Source organism: Calliphora vicina, chromosome 2 (assembly GCF_958450345.1).
Source record: "Calliphora vicina chromosome 2, idCalVici1.1, whole genome shotgun sequence".
Classification (NCBI taxonomy): Eukaryota; Metazoa; Arthropoda; class Insecta; order Diptera; family Calliphoridae; genus Calliphora; species Calliphora vicina.
The window spans coordinates 27,787,896-27,810,109 of record NC_088781.1 but is presented as its reverse complement, the minus strand read 5'-3'; positions in this window follow the sequence as shown (position 1 = coordinate 27,810,109).

Below are 22,214 nucleotides of genomic sequence, written 5' to 3'. Positions count from 1 at the left end.
TTTCTTGTCATTATAATATTATAAGAATGTGATTTTTTTACTTTTGAATCGAAGTATCCTGTGCTTTTTTTACAAATTAGCACATGTTTTTATAAAATAGTTAGCAGTTAACCATTCCATGTAGTTATTATGGAGTTTTTGTATGTTCTTTTTATATAAAAGTGAAGTGATTAGGAACTAGTTTTTAATCTATAGAAACTAAAATAAAAAAAGAGGTTAAGTGTAAATTACATCTAATACCATAAAGTATTAAGAGTAAGTAATATAAATTTCAGCTGCAATTATCTGCCATTCCAATAACCAGAACGCTTTCAGTGCCTTTATATTTTACAATTTTTTTTGTATTTTTTAGGTCAATTTCAAAAATTATAAAAAGTTTGAGAGTTATTGACGTCTATGCTGAATGGGCCAAACCAAGTATTTGTATGTCGAAATTTTTTCAATGGATTATTTATGTTATTTTTAATTATAAACCTAATTTAAGCCATATACACAAATTACATACTCTTTCGATACTTTTATAACGTCAATGTTTATTTGGCAAACTCCTGTATGCAATTTCTAATATTTTTTTCGATGGATCTAGTGTGTTTTTCTTAAATGCACACCAAATTTAAGATTTTACATGAATAATCCAACTTTTCCGATAATTTCAAAACGTCCATGATTGTTTGGCCAAACCCTGTATATGTATTCCGAAATTTGTACGACCATTTTTTCAATCGCTTATGCTATTCTTCATTTTTGGACTAAATTTCAGGCATTTACATGAATAACTTAATTTTTTCGATGCTTTTAAAACGTCCATGATTGTTTGACCAAACCTTGTATATGTAATCCGAAATTTAAATGACCAATTTTTTTTCGATTACATATTTTATTCTTTATTTTTGGACTAAATTTCAGCCACTAACATTCAATTTTGTTGATACTTTTAGAACGTCCATGCTTTTTTGGCCAAACCCTGTATTTGAACATCGAAATATTTATTGATCGATCGGTTATGTTAATCTTAATATAAGTACAAAAGTTTAAACATTTTTATAAAGAAATTATGTATTTTTGGCCGGAATTGACCACCGTGCAATGGCACGTATTTAAAATATATGTCAAAGATACCCTATTATGAGCCCACATAGCGCCACCCCTGGAACATTTGTGGAGCCCATTTTAATTATTTAAACTCGAATACTCCTTGGCTGCGTTCACGTAAAATTTTATCCCGATTGGGCTAGTCGTTTAGAAATGCCATATTTATTTCCAAAAAATTTTGATTCTGCTTTCTCATCGCAAGTAATGATTCGGTACAAAAATAATTTTATTTTATAGCAATCAGACATAAAAAATCGTCTTTCAAGGTCTCGCGGCTTCAATTCGTGGGGTACCAAATTTCCTATCTTTTGGATGAACCCTGTTGATTTTAAACTTTTTGAAAGATAGCCTGATTGATTAGCTGCCAATGATTTTGTAAACTCTTGTTGAGTTTGACCACAATCTTCATGGAGTAAGGCCTCCAATTCTTGGTCTTCAAAATTTGCTTGCCTGACCTGGGCTATCTTTGTCGTCCGTGTCCATATCACCACTTCCGAACCGAACAAACTATCTCTCGTACCTTAGGTTAGGTTCCATGGGCTGCTGCTCCTCAAGCAACTCACTTGGGTCCGTTTAAATCTGATCCCATTGTGATCTCGTACCTTGAAACCGATGGAACACATTCACTTTGCTTTGCAGTTATTGTGCTTAATCGCCACTTTTTTCAAATTACTGAAGTAAAGACAAACTTCCCGCATATGACGCTTTGTTGGCACAGAATTTTCGAAGCAAAACAGCTTAGTTGTTTGCACTATAATTTTCAATAACTAAGTGAGAGTAAATATACCCTTCAAAATGACATATAATTCATTTTTGTTAAAATTTCCACAAAGTACCAAATACGTTTTCACTTTATATTCCTTAGTTTAGTCAGTGGCATAGCTAAATAGTAAATTTAAATTTAATTAACATTTTAGCAAAATTAAGCTTTTTAAAAAAGTTTTAAGAACTTGTGGGCAACTGCAATTCGAAAACAACAGTTTTAGCATAATTAGAAAAACATAAAAAAATAACTTGTCCACCAAAACATTTAACTTATCTCAACAAATTTGACAACAAAATGTTAAAACTTTTTTCAACAGCAAATTACTAGCAAATTCAGCAATATCTCTAGATTTTAATAAGTCCTAAATTTAGTTCTGTAACCTAGATTCATTTAAAATTTTACCTTCAAAAGTATATCTATATAAAACATACTTTTAATTTAGGTTTTACTAAAACCAACACAAAATAATCAATAGTTTAAAACAAAAAAAAAAAGTAACTATCTTGTCAACTGAAAATTGAAATTTATTGTGCCAGAATGAAAGCATTTCCATCAATGTAAATAAATCTTTAGTTAAAATTAAAATAAAACTAAAATAGAAACTTAAACAATACAACTAAAAGCAAGTTACTCGTATTTTACTTTATATTTATATAAATTTCCCAGAACAAAAACTGAGACATACAAAAGGTTTTTTTTCTTATTTACAAATGATAAAGAAAAACAAATGTTGTGGAGAGAAGATGAAAAAACAACTGATACTCGCACAAAGTAAGAATTAACAGAGAAAAATGTTGTATATAAAATATAACAAAAATTAAGGAATTTATTTTAAAGAATGTATTTTGTCTGCAACTACTGTAAACGACAGCAACATATAGTGAAGATACATGTAAGTTTAATAAATTTCGATGGTGTCTGGTTGTCGTTGGCTACTGCTTTAAGCAGCTACCACAAAAAAGCAATGTAGAACACATATTTAAAGAATGCACAGTGGTTTGCCAGGTTATATTTATTATTGTAATGAAAAATATTAAATTCAGTTAAAATCTACACAATTTAAATTTCTTATTTAAGCTAAAATTCCACTTTAGCTTGTCTGTTTATTTAAATTTTCTTAAATTTTTTCATTAACTAGTGCCACTGTTTTGCTATCTGACAGTATGTATACAACTTGAAGTTAAATAATGCACTTGTTAGTTGCAAACAACAAATCTGAAAGTAAATACAGGGGTGTGTTTAAAAATTAAATAAAAACAAGACGAAAAAATTATATTATACTTGTTTGAGTACAAAAGACATTTTCTTGCAGTCATTAAACCACATTCATTCATACAGGGTGCAAACAGTCGAAATGGGTTAGAAGAGAAATGACAATAATGTTGTGTAGTGGTGGTTATTCAACAAATGAGGACATAACACAAACCAGGAATGGAAAACTATATTTTTGTTCAGGATCAGAATTGTATTAGAATAGCACCTTTTCACCCTCCGAGTACTAAAATGTAAATTTTTAATTATTGAAAAAAAAAAAAAAACTATTTGCAATATATTTTCCAAAAACCCATTTTCTTTTAAACACAATTTTGTAGGTTCAATATCATGAACCGACAAAATTGGCCTTGAGCAAAGGATATCTCAAAAAGGGTATTTTACCATTTCCAAAGATTTACCTTAATAGTATAGGGCTGTAATTTTTAAAATTTTTAAATTCTATTTTGTTAGCTATGATATTTCCCATCACTCCGCAAAATGGCCAAATGAACTGCTCATCTTTTGAGACCAAGGACGAATCAAGACAATTATTATCTGTTTATTCTTTGATAAATTAAAGTCAATTGTGACCAGATCAAGAAAATTGTTTCCTCAGTCTCCAATTTCAAAAATATACATATGAACTTTACCATGTGTATGGAAGAAATATTAAAATTGTTATACACAGAAAAATAATTTCAACACAAATATTATGATTTGATTACAATTCATAACATTTATAATTAATTTCTTAAATAGTATGATTTTTTGTTTTTTTGTTTTTGTTTTTAAATAAAATTTAAGAGGCTTGATAAAAATATTTAAATTTTCACTTAAGAGTTTCAGTTAGAATATGAGAAAATATGCACGAAAACAACAGCATTTATTTAATTTAAGAATATGAAATTCTTTAATTTTATGGTATATTTAATCATGTTAAGTCATGTTTAATTATATTTTTAATGTTTCAGATGTTATTGATTCATGTTGAAAGATTGGCCAATATAAGGCTGTTATACAAAAATATTAGATCAAATTAACTACTTAATACAGTTATAGTGCAATTTATTATAATATATAAAAAAATTTGTGTAATAAAAGAAAAAATTTTCCTCATGTACGATTAAAATATCTTTGAATATGTTCTTATTCTGAATGAAATACGTTTGGGAAAAAATATTCATGTTCGAGTCATAATATTTATTAAAAAATTCATTCCAATTATGAATTTATTTTTTCTGTTGTTTTTCCTACAAAATTGTAGGTATTTTAATAACTTTTTTGCTGTTATTTGATATATATATTGATTATTTATCATTTGAAATGTTTAAGTTTAGTTAAGTTAATATAGTATCTGTCTAGGTCAAGAAAAACTGAGAACGCAGTGTCTTTATAACTGTCAAGTATGTGCCGATTTTTTTATGAGTTTAATGTATTTTGAATGAATTCTCAAAAAAATATGATTCCTGAACTTATATAAAAACCAAACTGAATGAAATTTCGAATTTCTTGACAGCATTTAATTTTACATGACCATGACATATATAACAAATACAATGGAAATCAAACAATAATTATTTTTATCGAAATTTTCCGTTTCACAACAAAATGTTCTATAGAAAAAACAGTTATACAAATAAGTTTCTACAGCAAAAACTTTTAGACAGAAAATTTTTTATAGAAAAAAACTATTATACAGAAAACTTTTTATAGGAAACTATTGTATACAAAATTTTCTATATGAAAACCTTTTTATACTGGCAATTTTCTCTAGAAAATGTTATATATCGCGTTTCCCAACAAACAATTGAAAGTTTCCAAAAAAAAATAGTAACCCAATAAGCATTTTTACTGGAATTCAAGTTGAATGTATGTGTAATTTAAGCCTTTACTTATAGTCAAGCAATTGAATTACAGTTGTATTACACTTTATTTCAATAGCATTCTCCAGTAAAATGGAAACATAAATTCAAGCCCTATGTTGTTTGTTTAAAAATAATTTAATTTTTCAAGTTTAAAACATAATTACATTTGCATTCAAGTCAAATTCCAACAAAATATTCAAGTGCTTGAATTTTTTGGGCTTTGGTGATTACTGGGAAGAGTTGAAATGCGGGATTTACAGTAAATTGCGAATCTTTTAAAAGCGGTTTTTCTTGTTGTAAAATTGTGTTTGAGTTACTATCCAATAGATGCAAATTCCATCCCGATCTGAAGACATCGATTTCAAAAGTTGGTTCACGTGACATGAAATCCCTTATATGTGTTTTATCATGCAGTGACTTATATTTCGGATACTCGAAATAATGAATTAAAAGTCAACAAAATTAAATAAATCCCAAAACATCATTATCACCCAATTCATATTTGCAACATTTAAATGGGTTCGTTTCCCCTTCAGAATTAAACAATAGAAATTCGATTTATAAGGAGATTGTTCAAACAACTATCTTAATCCTAAAAATAAGTCGAAAAGCCAAATTAAGTTAGGATAAAAGTCGAAAAAGCCCTAATTAATTATAAATTTTTATACCCGCAATCAAACTAATTGGAAGCTATTCGATTTTGCCATTCCGTTTACTGCATATCATATTATTGAACATAGAACCAAAAACTATATATATTCTGAGTCCTCATAAGACATGTTCGCCCGCTTTATGTCTGTTGAAAACACGATAGGGCTCTCAGTTGATAAGCTTTGTTTGATATTGAAAATGGGTATTACGGTCAATGATTTCACCTAGACCCCAGGAATACTGTTTTCGGTTCGGTTCATAATTGACCCTATCCCCATATAACTCCTATATCAGAAAATTATTTTATTGTCAATAAATAATATCGACAAAAAAAACTGTCTTTTTTTCGCGAATCACATATAATTGATTTTTAAAATTTTGCATTAATGGGGACTTTATGATAGAGGGTTTTTCTTCTCAAAATACTCAATTTGTATGTAAGAAAATGATATGATAGAGGATTTTCCATTTTAATAAAATTAAATTATTTCGAATTCATTTATGCCATCTGTCAGTTTTTAATATGATTTATTTAAGACAACGGCTAATAATACAACATGAGATAAAAAAATTAACAATAAAGGTATTTATATACGGCAATACTAAGTATTAACACTTTTCAAATTTAAAATATTATTGAAATCTTTCGGTATGTCAAGAAATCGTTTCGAAAAATATATTTCTTGTTTACACGATAGTATTACAAATATTTTATTTCTTTGTTGATTGATATTTTTCTGCTAACTTTATTTTTATTTTATATTTTTTACATTTTTGTTTGCCTTATTTGTTTTTATAAATACATACCCGATACATATGAAAATAAAAAGTTTTTGAATTGTTTTAAACAAATTTTCAATACCGACCGTAAATCAAAAAAATCATTTGTATTTTTTGAAAATCTAATACAAATTTTGTTTAGACGAATTGTATTATGATACTTGAGTTTTTGACAAATATTAATAATCAGTATTGCCGTCTACAAATACCTTAAACAATATTAAACAAAAAGTTATAGAAAAAAATTTTTTGCGGCTTTTTTAAGTTTTTTTGGAGTTTTAATGGTATATATAGTCATAGTCATTTAAATTTTTCAGAAATTAATCACTAAAACTGATTCAAATCTCCATAGATGGACAAAACTTCATATTGATGATGGGTAGACAAGATTCAGCACAGCCAAATAAGGGGACAAAACGATATTGCTTATATCGAACAGCAAATCATTTAAATACTGTCAATTCTTTGAAAATATCAAAGGAGGGGTACTATTGTACCTTAGGATATTTAATTCTTCGTAGTAAAAAAATGCACGATTGTATAAACTTTTCCATCCCCGACTTTAACTGAATGTTGTTTTGCATATTCAGTTGTAAGAAACGAAATTTATTTACTCTCCATTTAAACTAGACTCTAATAAATAAGTAATTCATGAATGTTGTTTTTATTTCATTTTAGATCATTGGGTCACACGCTGAATACGAGATGTAAGTTAATATTTTAAGTAAACATTTATAAATGACCTATTGCCTATCCCATATTCTCTAAAATTCCTGGAAATTCACAAATATTCTGACAATTTAATTTTAATTTTAGTTATGATTTCAAGCAAATACAAGTATTCTAATTTTGTTACAAACATATCATCACAGTCGTCTTATGCCTCTTAAAACAACAGTAGTGTACTGAAAAGCTAAAGACAAAAGAGATGTTGTATAGAGGACTTAAATGCTATTGCCACTGCAATTGCTGTTAAAACTGTTCATGACGATGAAGATGATGATAATGACGACAACGACTATGACTATGGCTATGACTACAGTAACAAAAACAACATCAACAGCAACAGACAAAAGCAACTACTACCACTACAACAATAATGATTATATTCATTCCTCTCTTGGTAGTTATTCGTTGTGTTATTACTTCCGCTGAAAGTGTCATTACTTTAACGTTAGTTAAGAACACACCAGCAACAAAAGCACTAACAACAAATAAAGCTTAATGCTTATTTAGCGTAATACTTAAGCTTCAACTTGCATGAATGAGATTTATTATTTGTAAAAAATAAATGAATTTGTGTGAAAATATGTTCTACATATATTTATGTATGTGAATGTATGTTTGCAGCCAGCCACACCTTTTTAATGAGAACGAGAAATTAAATTTATAGATATATAAATTTCACTTAAATGAGAGCTGGAAAATTTGTATGTCATCTAAATGTTTATGGCAGAAATTCTTACTTGCTTTAATTTTGCGTTTTTTTTATTATAACTTGTAGTTGGTTGAGTTGAGGTAATATCTGTGAAAAATTTGCTAGCACACTTAGGTCATTTAAATTAGTGTTAAATAACTTTAAATATAGTTTTTAATAAATGATTTTTAATGTGATATTTGAGAATTTCAAATTGCATGCAAGTACTTGGTATTGGTGAGGACTAGAAGATTAATATTTTAGTGCAAGGAACTAATTTTATTGATTTTTTCGGACGGCATTTACCTTAATATCAAAAAAAATATAACATGATGATTTTACATAATGAAAAATATAAGATTTGAATTAATGTTAAAACTTACAAGTTACATATGAGCCATTCTACGAGAATCGCTACCACAACTGAAAAAACAAAAACCCTTGAAACTTTATTTAAAGAGAAAAATAATAATTTAAACTGATTATATTTAATTTTTTAATGTTTTAGGTATGTTTTATGATAAAATTGCGGCGAAAACTAGGCTCCCAATTAGTATGAAATTATTTTTACTTTGATGGTTTTTTTACTTTTGTCAAATTGTTTATTGAAACCGAATGTACATATATTTTCTATTAATTTTTTAGTTTTTGTATACATATATTTACAGAATATATATTGTTTTATTATAAGAAAAAAATCTGTCACGTACGGTATGTCACGTACGATATTAAATTTTATTTATTATAAAATCATCCAAAGATTGTTTTTATTTAAATATGACGGATTGTACAGAAAAATATTTAGTTTAGTGTAAGAAATTAAAAGAAAACATAACGCTTCTCACGATTCGAATATTTTCGCATATTTTTACATGTACCTCAACATGAGTTCCGTTTTATGTCACCTACGTTATAGCCTTATTTAGGTCAATATTTTGGACAACAATATTTCTAAAGAACTTTTTATTATTTTAAAATATGGTACCCTCTGAATGGAACATAAAGACCAAATTATTTTTCAGATACTCATATTTTTGCAAAATCTATTCCACTATATAGGCATACAAATGTCACGTACGATGATATCGAATTGCACATATATCATAACCAAATTAGGAGCTAATATAGATCCAAATGTCCTTAAATCAATGACTATAATTTTTGCCATTTTGATTTTGATATATCTAAATTCCTAAAACTGGGAAATTGTGTTCCAAAAACTGAGTTATTTTATAAAAGTGACCACTTGTTTACAACGTGGTAGTAAAAAATCGTTGTATATTCTTAAGTAACATATAGACCTATAGAAGTATGCAGCTTTTTCGAGGATCAGTGCCTTGCGTTATAAGAATTTTTTTTTCAAAACCAATTGTTTTTATTTGGGCCAGGTTTGTGCATTAATTTCTCTTCCTGGATCATATCAAAATTGTATACAGTCCAGAAGAAAAATGTTTTCTATAAAATAAAACACGTAAAAAATACATTAATTTTAACATGTTCCAACTTTATAAGAGTGTGTTTTTATAGTGGCGATACAGCTGTTATCAAGTTTTTTTTCTTGGGTTTATGACTTAAAAGTGCGGGATATTTTCAAATAATTAAGTTTTATTTTAAAACATTTGTCCAACATAGGTTTGTTCAAAGTATTGCCCATTGTTAACTATGACATTTTCCCCATCTTTCTGAAAATATATGGATTCCAAGTCAAAAGAACTACTGATCTTTGAGGCCAATAACGAATCAAGCCAATTTCCGGTAATATGTTCAGAATTGAAGCATATCCCAAATATATAGTTCTGCATCGGAGTTGGATAGGTCATGGCCTAGATTGTAAAGCGGGCGAAGTAACATCTTAATTCTAAATACATTTTAACAGGTATTGCAACTTGTGGCTGATCATAGTCATGGTGGAATATTACGATTTAAGGTCTGGCCGAATATCATGGGCGTTTTTTGGCCAATGTTCTCTTGAAACAAATCAGATGCATGCGCTACAGGTTCCCCGTGATGATCTGGCCGGATTTCAGCGGCTCAAAGTTTGCTAAAAATACCTTAGCGCCATGTTTATTCGACTTTGGTGTCGATTCGGCTATTTGGTCGGGCTTAACATACGATCAATTACTTTGTTGTTTACACTATATGACGACTAAAAAAACAAATTAATTCTAAAGATTTACAAGAGCGGTTTACGGTAGTAGTTTACAGATACTACAAGTTAAAATAACTGTAAAAAATAAACTGCTCTCTCGTCTTTGGCAAAAACAGAATTATGCTAAAGATATTTTTAACTGAATGACATCATTTGATAATTTAAATGACACAATTATTTGAGTGTTCTTTTGTAATATCCAATAAAGAAGTACTTATATGACATAATACATATGTCATTACTAGGCTACTTCTAAGTAATACAAATAGCAATGTAGTAGTCATTGAAAAGTATGTTGTTCTGTAATTACTATACAAGTTTTTTTGCGTTATTAAAAGTAATATTAAAGCTATTTATGTACGAAATACTTTTTTAAAGCAAATACTTATATTTCTATAAAAAGGTGAAACTACTACAACTTATTATTAAAAAATAATGAAACACTTCTACAGCCATGTATCTGCATACAACTCGTTACACACTATCATGGTATGTGTTTTTAAATGGATACTTTCTGTAACATTGTAAATACACCGACCGTGAGTTTGTCAGACTTGATCGTTGATTTACTCGTTAACGTGCTCAACGTGTTACATAATGAAATGTGAAAAGCCGCTCAAACACTTACAGCCACTTAAGTGGTTCTTTAAAAAAAAAAAATGAGAAAAAAAAGACAGAAACACGAAACTAAAGAAACTGAAAAGGATGCCATGTTACCAGTTTTTTTCGCTTTACTCTACAACCAACATTCAAGTCATCATGGCAGTATTCTATGGCAGGATGTGAAAATGAGTCTGGGTCTGTCTGGGTGTGTGTGTTCTATCATATTTGTCTGGGTGTAATGTAGCACAATGTAACTAAAAATGCCTTGCAGTAGAAAATTAATTGCTAAAATATTATTTTATAAAAAAAAATATAAGAAAAACTAACACAGTGATGCCGCTGGTAATGATAACGAACTAAGCGAAAAAGAGAGAAGTGGTTAAAGTGGATGATGATAAAAAGTAAATATTTAAAAAGTGAAAATCTTATGCAGCTTGTTGTTTAGATTGGCAGGAAAAAAAGATAAAAATATGAAGAAGAAAAAATAAAATTAATAATCTGAAAATATTGTATACTTTAATTTAAAACAAATAATTTAAAAAAAGTAAAAAGTAAATATTAAAGCATCATTATATGCATATAGTTTACTTCATTTTGATTAATAAGAAACCCAAAAGCACGCATAATTAAACTGTTGTATAAAAAGTATTATTTCTGTAGCATATTATTCCTTACCACAAAATTTATTATATTCCAATTAAGCCAATTTTTTTTACTATTTTTTTCTGTTTTCAACAGTTTTCCATGAAATATGTATAAAAATATAGCCAATTAAAAATTCCTTAAATTTATATGCAATACCAGTCGCATTCACTATATTTAATCCATTTTTTATTATCATGTGTTGAATTATTTGTATTTTCTATACATGCTCTATGTATAACTTTTTTTTATAGTTTTTTAAATAACTCTTTGCATATAAATACTTTTTTATGTATTCAAAAAACAGAAAACAAACTGACCCAGGACATTATAAATATTTGCTGTTGGCACCATATTTACAAAATTTATAATTTAAATAAAAAACGACATGTTTGCTTACGAGTATGTAAATAAAGTTTATTCAATTACAGTAAAAAAAAATTAACCCAGGCCTATTATGATGCAAAAAAAAAAGTGAAAAATAACCAGAATAAAACTAAATTTTTAAAAACCAATTGGCACTTTAGTCATTTAAAATGATACGCTTGAAAAACCTTAAACGATAAAAGATCTAGGCAAAAAATATAAATTTGCTGTAAAAACTAAATTCATGCATAAATATGTATGAACGAATATATTGAAAATTGCGAAATATTTATATATGTACAATATATAAAAATATTTATGGAAAATCTATCAAAAACCAAGCAATATAGAATTAAGTTTGTTGTGAAATATTTGAAATTAGGTTAGACATTTGTTAAGGTAACATTAATCTGGACTATAAGAAAATATTATAACGAAAACTGTTAAATATATATTTTTAAATAGAATTAAGAAATCCTAAAATGATCTTACTACTCTACTTACTTACATTTGTGAAAAATGTTCGATGAAAATATATAATTCAATTTGACACTGCTATTAATTATTACAAAACTAAAAATTTGAGTACACTTTGAAATGGAAATTGAAAAAATACATTTTTGAGACGAAACATTAATTGCTATAACAAAATTTTTACTTGAACATATACTCTTCTGAATTCCATAATATTTGGTATACATTTGACTTAAAAATACGGGATTTTATAAAATTTTTAGCTTTTATTTTGAAACATTTGTGCATTATAAATTTACTATAGACGGCGTATGTCACTTTGATCATAATACCAGCGGCAATATAGGTATTTTTGTCGACAGTCAGGCGGCACTTCTCTCATTGAATGCCTACACAATTTCATATTCACTAGTTAGGCAATGTAGGAACTCTCTGTCAAGGCTAGGTGGTTTATCTGACATTACTTTGGTTTGGGTACCTGCGCACAGGGACCACTACGGTAATGAACAGGCAGACGAACTAGCCAGAATGGGATCTGCCGTAGATATCTCCAATGCGGTCTCAGTAGCAATTCCACTGGGGACTATCAAAGGTATCATCTTCAGACATTTTCTTACAAAGGCTGAGAATAGATGGCGTAATTTAGACACATGTAGAGTAGCCAAGTTGATGTGGCCATCTTTTAACGAAAAACGTACAATGCAACTGATAACCCGAAATAGAAGGGATATATCAAAGTTGCTGGCAGTATTAACGGGACACTGGGCGTTAGGCAAGCACGCAAATCGCCTTTGACTCCATTTTAACGACCACTGTCGTAGTTGTAAGGATAGGGAAAAAGAGGAAACTATTTTCCACCTTCTCTACGAATGCCCAGCCCTGAGTATCAAGAGACATAAATTCATGGGCAACTATACATTGACCAACCTTGGTGAGGTAGCCAGGTCAAAACTCAATGACCTACTGAGATATCTCACAGCTACAGGTTGGGTCTAGCTAGCACATTTTAGTTACATTGCGATGTAAACGACATTACATCTGACGAGTGGTGTGGTATCATCAAAACGGGGTCCCTTCGACTCAACTTGATTGTTCGCACGTAGTGAACTACCACGTAAACCAACTATCCAACCATGTCACTTTGAAAAGTACATATCTGTCATTTATTCACTTAGTTATTAAATATTATTATAGTGTAAACAAAAAAAAAATTTTTTTGCTTCGAAAATGTCGAATTTTGTGCCAACTTATTTACTTATTTAAACTGTAAGTTAAAGTTTAAATAAAAATTTTTCGTTAATATTAGCCTTTGAATAATTAGAGACAATAATTTTAATTTAAAAAAAATAAAAAGAGAAAAAAAATGTTATTCAAAACTTAAAACAAGTAAGAAAGTATGGTCGGTCAAGCCCGACCATATAAAATTTCAATAATTTATATTTTTGAGTGATTTTCGGAAGTGGGCCTTATATGGGGGCTATGACCAATTATGGACCGATCACCATGAAATTAGGCCGTGTGATGTGTGTCTATATGAAAGTTTACTATGTTAAATTTTGTGAGTATACCAACATTTTTAAGCGATTTATGCACGTTAAAGTGATTTTCGGAAGCGGGTCTATATTGGAGCTATGACTAATTATGAACCGATCCTAACAAAATTTGGTGACATGAATTTTGTATATATAAAATTTATTTGGAGCAAATTTTGTGTAGATACATAGGTAAATTAAACATTTATGACCGATAAAGTCCAATTTCGGAAGGACATTTGTATGGGGGCTAGGTGAAATAATAGACCGATTTCAGCCAGTTTCAATAGGCTTCATCCTTGGGCCGAAAAAATTATACGTACCAAATTTTATAGAAATATCTTCAAAATTGCGACCTGTACTCTGCGCACTAGGTTTACATGGACAGCCAGCCAGCCGACCAGTCGGACGGACATCGTTTAATCGACTCAGTAAGTGATTCTGAGTCGATCAGTATACTTTAAGGTGTGTGTTAGACTAATATACTTAGGCGTTACAAACATCTGCACAAACGCATAATACCCTCCCCACTATGGTGGTGTAGGGTGTAAAATTTACAAAGTTTATAACTGACGCTGAAACTGATTGTCCACCAAAGCGTATGATGAATGTGTTCAATCGGTATCAATGTGCGAGAGATGGTTTGTGCGGTTCAGAAGTGGTAATATTGACACGGAAGACAAAGATCGCCCAGGACAGCCAAAACATTTTGAAGACCAATAATTGAACTCATTACTCCATGAAGATTGTTGCCAAACTCAACAGAAGCTAGCAAAATCATTGAGAACTGCTCCAGCGTACAGAAAGGCCGTTGTTTCTAGGCAACGACAGATGGCAGTCCCATTATCCTAGAACAACTACAGCAGACTAATAATCTACTTAGCAGGAACAACAACCGTCTAACTTTACTGATATAAAAATAACAATGGACTGGTTCTAATGGCAACATCGTAGATGGAGATGTGGAGATTTTCTACATGGAAAATATGCGAAACTAAAATGTAAACAAGTCGTATAAGATGAAGATGCTATGTGGAAGCCAAATGCTCCCAAGAGGAGTAATGGAGAATTAAAAGCAGCAATTTCAAAACGTTTGTGAGCATCAGGATTCATTCAAAAACAGGAAAATTGGGTACCATACGAATTGAAGCTTAGACTTTGAGATACGAATAATGTTTGAAGGCTATAAAAGAAAACAGTTTTTGCACCGAATCATTAATTGTGATGAAAAATGGATACATTACAATAGCCCGAGGTGTAAATGTTGTGCGCGAAGCATGGCCAACCATTGACACCAAAGTCAAATATCCATGGCGCTAAGGTAATGCTCTGTATTTTGGTGGGAGCAAAATGGTACTATCTATTAAGAGCTGCTGACATCATGCTAGACCGTCACAGCGAACTTGTACCAAACGCAACTAATTCGTTTGAAGCGAATAGGCCACATGGTGTAATACCTGTTAAAATATATTTAGAAGGATGTGGTTAGGAAGCTTTGCCTCAACCGCTTTATACCTTATGTGTTGTTTTCCACACATACGGAATGTCTACGTATTTCACACTAGTCATAACTTTTTTTCAATTGAAATCATGGTTTAACATCAATATTTATTTATCTTTAAATTTATCTTTAACACATTGAACACAAACTTATCGAGTATGAGTACGCTTGTATACATTTTTGACAGAAACAAGACCTCTGACGAAATAAATCCCAGTGCAAAATACATAGAAATTACGTGTGTGTGAAAAACCACACAAGGGTGGTAGGATGAGGAATAACTTTTGTTTTCATTGAAAATTTTTAATTTAATTTTAGTCTAATTTTATGACATGTTTGGTATTATCTCAAATATAACAACAGAATAAGTTCATAAATCCCCTCTAAGTTAAATAAGTTCATAAATCCCCTCTAAGTTAAAGGACCTTCGCAATATGCTGGGCATAAGTTGTCGATGGCACGTTCAAAAACCATTAAGCCAGCCGCTCCACCCTGATCTTATTTATGCCAGAACGACTCTTGATTTATATGGCATTTGGATGTTTTCCTAGCATGCCATGCCTAATATGTCTCTGGAGAACTCCCAACTGTGCAATGTCAAAGTTTAAATGACTACTCCGGTGACATTTCAGAAGAAACTATTACTTCAACCTGATGCTTTTTCTCCTAGTGTAGATGGTGTTCAGAGGTTACATGAAATTCAAGAACTTCATAGACATTTTTTGAAATTCTTTTATTGAAAATTTCTTAAAAACATTTTGAATTCATGCGACTGAATTTGGTTGTTGTGGTAGAGTTTTTCACGGGAATTCCCGGGACGACAAATCCCGGGAATTCCGTCAAATTCTCAATCCCGGGAAATTGTACGAGAATTCCCGGAAATTATTTTCTTTAGTTTAATCTGTTGATTTTTTAACTTGACTTTCTCTAAAAATGCTTAAAGCTCCAAAACAAATGCAGAAGATTCATACAACAAAAAAGATTTAACCCAAATAGACCAATAACAAGTGCGTTATTCGAATTATTCCAAAAACTTGGGAATGTTCAGGGCTGTCACAGAATTCTATTCCGACCGAAAGTGGAAAATTATTAAAATAAAATTCAAATTTTCTTCAAGTTTTAATTAACATCTTTACTTAATTTTTGATTTAATAAGCAAAACATTGCCAATTCAAAATTAAAAAAAAAAAAATATTTATTTTTTGCGAATTAACAGAATTAATTGGAATATAATGAATTTAGAACAAAATCTAATGGAAATTGAAGCCATTCCGATACAAATGACAAATGGTGACAGGTTTGTATATAACCAAAATTAGAAATCGAGTCAGTTTATCTCTTTGTATTAAATTTTTATTGGATTTTTTATTTGTATCGAATTTCATTTTAAAACCAAAGACTTTTCTTACATTTTTAACGAAGTCTACTTTCTAAAAATTGAATAATTTGTTCTAGGCGGGAATTCCCGTAATCCCGGGAAACTTCAAAATTAATCCCGACTTCCCGGGAAATGAAAAAGTGCGGGAAAAGAAAAACTCTATGTTGTAGCGATGAATTTCCTTTTCAATAGGCTGATTGTTTTTTTGGATACATTAAGCCGGCGCCAGCTTAATATAAATACTTGCAAATAAACATGGCTAGTTTAATCAAACACATACGACTCATATGAGTGAGTTTAGGAAAATATTTATTTATTAACTATGTTTGTATGCTTAGATTTTTTCTTAAATTTTTTTTCATGATTTATGACAAATCTTTTTTCCCTCCTGGTCTTGCCATACTACAACAATTTTTTTAACTCACCAACCTGCCACATGACATTAAGCTAAAATGTGTATAATTCTTTTTTTTCTTGTCTCCTTTTTTCTATGCATAGTTATTCATTTATGAAAAAATAAAATAAGTGAAAACTATAAATAAAAAAAAATCATATAAAATAGTTTGCTCAAGGCATTAGTTCTTGAAAAAAAATACAAATAAATATTTGTGTTTGTATTGAGGGAAAAAAATTGCACATTGGCTATATTAACTTTAGTTTTATTTTTTATATTGTAGCAAAAATCTCCCTCCAGCTCGTTTGAGATGGCCTGTCACATTCGAATTTTACACACTAGATCTCACCTGTCAAATGGTTTGTTATAACTAAATATGAAATATTTCTCTCTCACTATGTCTGTGGATTTGTTTATTTTACAATATTTATTTTTATATACATATATTGTATATTTTAGTTGTGGGTTATATTTTTTATGTAGATAAGTAAAAAAAGTGGTAGAATGTGTGTAATATATCGTCACCTAAAATGCAAAAAGGCCTATCATCACTTTTCAAAATTTTACAGGAGAGACAAAAAACTAAATAAAATTAAAAGTGTTTTGGTTACAAGTATGATTATCTTTCTTTAATAAAGTCGTTATCTTTAAAAATAGAAAGCTTAAAATTTGTGAAGACATGTGGGTAGATGATATGTTATAATATTTATTAAAAACACAATTTTAAATTTTTTGGTTGTTACGCCCTTTTGCAATTCAGGTAATGATATGTATTTGTGGTTTTCACTATTTTGAAAAATACTTAATAATAAACACAATTTATACATGATTTGTAATTTAAGAAAATTATTTAATTTAAATTAAATACCATTCAGATATCAAGAAATGTCAAATACGTTGTCAATTAAAAATATTACAATTATAATCAGTTTTAACTTTGGACTGCCAGGTTTATTTTTCTAATATTTATATCCTACACCAATATAGTGGAGAGGGTATTCTGCGTTCATGCTGTTGTTTGTAATGCTTAAAATAAAACCCAACTTTAATCATGTCCGTCCGGCCGACTGTCCGACTGGCTGTCCATGTAGCTGTATCATTTGGTCAAGCCCGGCCGACTATACTTTCTGAATTAATTTTTTTATTTCTATTTATTTTTTTCCATAGAAATAGTAGACTTTGGCAAAACACTCTCAATGACTCAATGAATTATAAAAATAAATCTTATTGGACATTTAAAAAAAAAAAACTGTTTAATATTAAATCTTTTGCCTCCCAATATTCCAAAAACTATATAATGAAAAATGGTTTCATAGATAATAAAAACAGCTGACAAATCTAAATAAAACCATTATTTATCATCATTATTATAATTTTGATCAGCATTTATTTTCATTGGCTTTGGGTTAGGTTTTTCTTTTTGTCTTTTTATTTATATAATATATATTTGAACATTTTTGGTTTATCTAAAATAAATGTTATTTTTTTAAGGTTTGGTTTAATATTTTTTTGTGTGTTTTGTATAAATAATGTGTATTTTTCACGTGATATATGGGCATAGAAATAAAATATTTACGTTTACTTTTATTTAAAAAGCCTTCATTCATTCATAATCAACGTATTGAAAAAAAAATTTCCTAATGCGAGCACATTTATTTTGTGATATTATGTCATAAACTAAATATTTCATATGTAGCATTTTATTAAAATAAATTAGAGCTAATAAATTTAATTTCTATTTTTTTTTATTTGCAGGAATATTTCCATGGCTTTCAAAGGTGTTTTGTGTTGACAAGTAAGTAATTTTTGGAGTGCAAAATGTTAAAATATTTTTAAACATAAATGTTGGATTAATTAAAATAATTGAAAAACTATACAAAATTTGTAGTTGAATTCATGATATTTGATATTTGGGGGAAACAAAAATTAAACTTTTTTTTTTTAATTTCCAAATTTTTTTTTTAATTTCCAAATTTTTTTTTAATTTAAAATTTTTTTTAGTGTTTATAAAAAAACCGACTTTTTAGAAAACAAGTTTGTCGGTTAACCGAAAATTTTCCTTTTTTAGAAAACCGGTTTTTCGGTTAACCGAGATCAAAAAACCGGTTAACGGTTATATATGTGTAGAAAACATAAAATGTCCAATAAAGTATATATAGCTTTAAAATGTGTAGTTTTTAGTAATCAGGAATGGTTAATATTAAATAACTATAAATGTACAAACGAGCTAAATCCAAAATTATTATCTCAGTCAAATGGAATTGATAATAAATATGTTACTAAATATATAAGACTTGTTTCAATTATTGGTTTATTCATTAAATTTCAACCAAAAAATCTAAATATATTTTTTAATTAAATATTTGATAATTTTGAAATTTGTTATCACGTCGGCTTTCTGATATGAAACAGAAAATATTACAAGTCCGAAAAAGGACCTATAAGATGCAAATGCACTTCGTCTTAGCTGTGATTATTTGTCATCATAAATCATACCAAATATGTAAGTAATAAAACTCCATTATCAGATTTCAAAAATATTTCAAATCATGGATTTTAGAACGTTTTTAGACTCTCCTGTAATATTTGTGAAAAGGGCTGTACAAAGCCCTTTTCACAAATATTAAGGAAATAATAATTTTAAAAAAAAAAATTATTGATAAGGTACATCAAATTTAATTTAAAGTTTGGTAAAATCATCACTAAATCTATCAATAATCATTTCTAAGATTAAGATTAACTTCTAGAATTATGCGGAATTTAATTTTTAATAGTTTCATTAAGTGCAATTTATTCTGAAAAAAGTTTTTAAGTAAATTCATCGTCCTCTACTATTTAGAATCATTGTAATTCTTAAAAATATCAATCTAAATAGGTTTGCATTGTAAACCAGCAGTTTAGGTTTCAAATCAGACCAATAATACTATGAGAAAAAAAAACTAAAGTAGAAATACCTGGAAAGTAATACTATTTTTCTGATAGGCTTTATCGAGTACAATAAGAATATGTTTTTGAAATTAGCAAAACACCTCCAAAATCTTGAATTTGAAAACTGGTTTTTCATTCCTTTAAGCACTTATAAGCCATTAACTAAGCTGATTCTCAACCGATTTTAAGTTTTGAAACCACAGCACCTTCCAGAAAAGTTGTATCACTTTCCAGGTATTATTTTTTGTCGCATGGTGTAATGTGTGTACAATGAATATAAAAAAGTACAAAACCATGAGATTTCTTAATTGCAGACCAAAATTCCAAAAACCGAGTGATAAAAACAGTATAAACCGGTTAACCGAAAATCAATCAAATTAAACGGTTCGCAAAAACCGAGATTTCGAAGAAAAACCGGTTTTTCGGTTAACCGGTTTATAAACATTATTTTTTTTAATTTAAAATTTTTTTTTTAATTTTTAAAAAAAATGTTTTTTAAATTTATTAGTGAAAAAAAATTAGGAAAAAAAGTTTTTTGTTAAAAAAAAAATTCTCGTTAAAAAATATTTTTCCAAATTATTATAGCGTTATATACATCGTTCCAATGGACTATGAAATATCTATCATTAGATATCCATATTGTCTATATTAATGACTTTGTAATCCATATATAGATCAAAAATAGGCCAAAAATCGAGATTGTCCCGGTTTTTTCTTATATCTCAACCATTTGTGGACCGATTTTCTTAAATAGCAGCCGATCCGGAAGAATTCCCGATATATTGATGTATGTTTGTAAGTTATTTGGGGACTAAGGAAAGTTGATTTCAACATAGATAGACGGACATGACTATATCGTCTTCGCTATCTATAAGGTGATAGCGTTTATTAACCACCATGGCGGTTGACATCCAAAATAAAATTTTCGTAACGTATAAATTAGTTTGAAAACTTATCATTTTGTGTGGATAAGTCGCTAACAGAAGCATTAGCCAAATTTTATCATATTTTAACTGGAGCCCCGAAGGTATGACACTGAGCACCATCATTAGATTGACTTGCTGCTAATAATTCTCTTCTTCGTCGGGTTCAAGACTGCAGACACATTCGAATCAGAAGGTATACCATCGATCAAAACATCTCCAATTTAATGTTTATTGAGTACACGCAGCATCCTTGCAAAATAACATAATATTATGAAGAAAAACTCTTTATATTAAAAACTGTTTCAATCACAGTGGTTAGTAATCTAAGCACATTATTACCTACGTTATTTATCAAAGAATTTATCAAAGTATTAGTTTTATAACGTAAGCCAACAAAATAAACACTATATAACAAAGTAACACTGAATTTGATGAACAATAAACACTCTGAATTTGTTTTATTGAATGTGGAAAAACCCCTTAGAAAATATTATATTAAAATATTTTCAAATTAATATATTAATCTAACCAGAGCAACCTGACGGCTTAAAAAATTTTATTGTTTAGCAAAATGCCAATAGATGTCACTAAAAATTGTTTAAAGACTCTGGGAAAGGTGGTTAGAAAAGTGACCACTAAACCGGAAAGAGTTAGGTCTCAGCAGAATCAGAATTGTCACTGTTGGCGGTTGACAATTCCACTACTGTTGTTTGTGCATGCCCCGTCCGGCCCGGCCTCGACCAATATTGCGGATGTAATTCAATCTAAATGAATGAAACGAATTCCCTTAGTTTCATTATATAAAGGAAGAAACGAAAAATCTAAAAAAAAAAACAAATTTTTGAACATTTATTCTTCTGAGTTCCATTAAATGCCACACAAAAATAAGAGTTAAAAGAGAGTTAATAATATATAAATTTCTAGCTGAAATCTTGTATTTTTGAAACAAGATTTATGTCTTTTGTGAATTGATTCTTTTATTTATAGATATAAAATCTTGATTAAATTTCAATCTAAACAAACAAACAAACAGGCAAATTCTTGAGATTTCCATTGTAGCCTTATAAATTTCTCTTTAAAAACATTCTTTAATTAAATACTCTAAATGTTCGAAAAATAAATTAAATTTCTGCTACACATTGCTAAAATAGAGTATAAATAAAATAGAAAAAGTTTTTTTCTGCTAAAGAACCCAAAAACAAAATATTTCTAAAGAGCAGACACACATGCATGCATACATAACCATAAATTCCTAGAAAAGTCTTCCTCATCAATGTCCTTTCAGACAGACACTGGCAAACTTAAACTATTATAAACTAATACAAAATCAATAAATTTAAGAAAGTTGAATGTAGCTGAAATATATAAGAAAATGTGAAATGTGTTGTATCTTGAACATTTGGTAACATGCTGCTGTGACTGATTTTTTTCACTCTAAAAACTAGAATGTGTATGAGTAATTTAATTATAAAGTTTTGCATCATTAATTTAAAGTT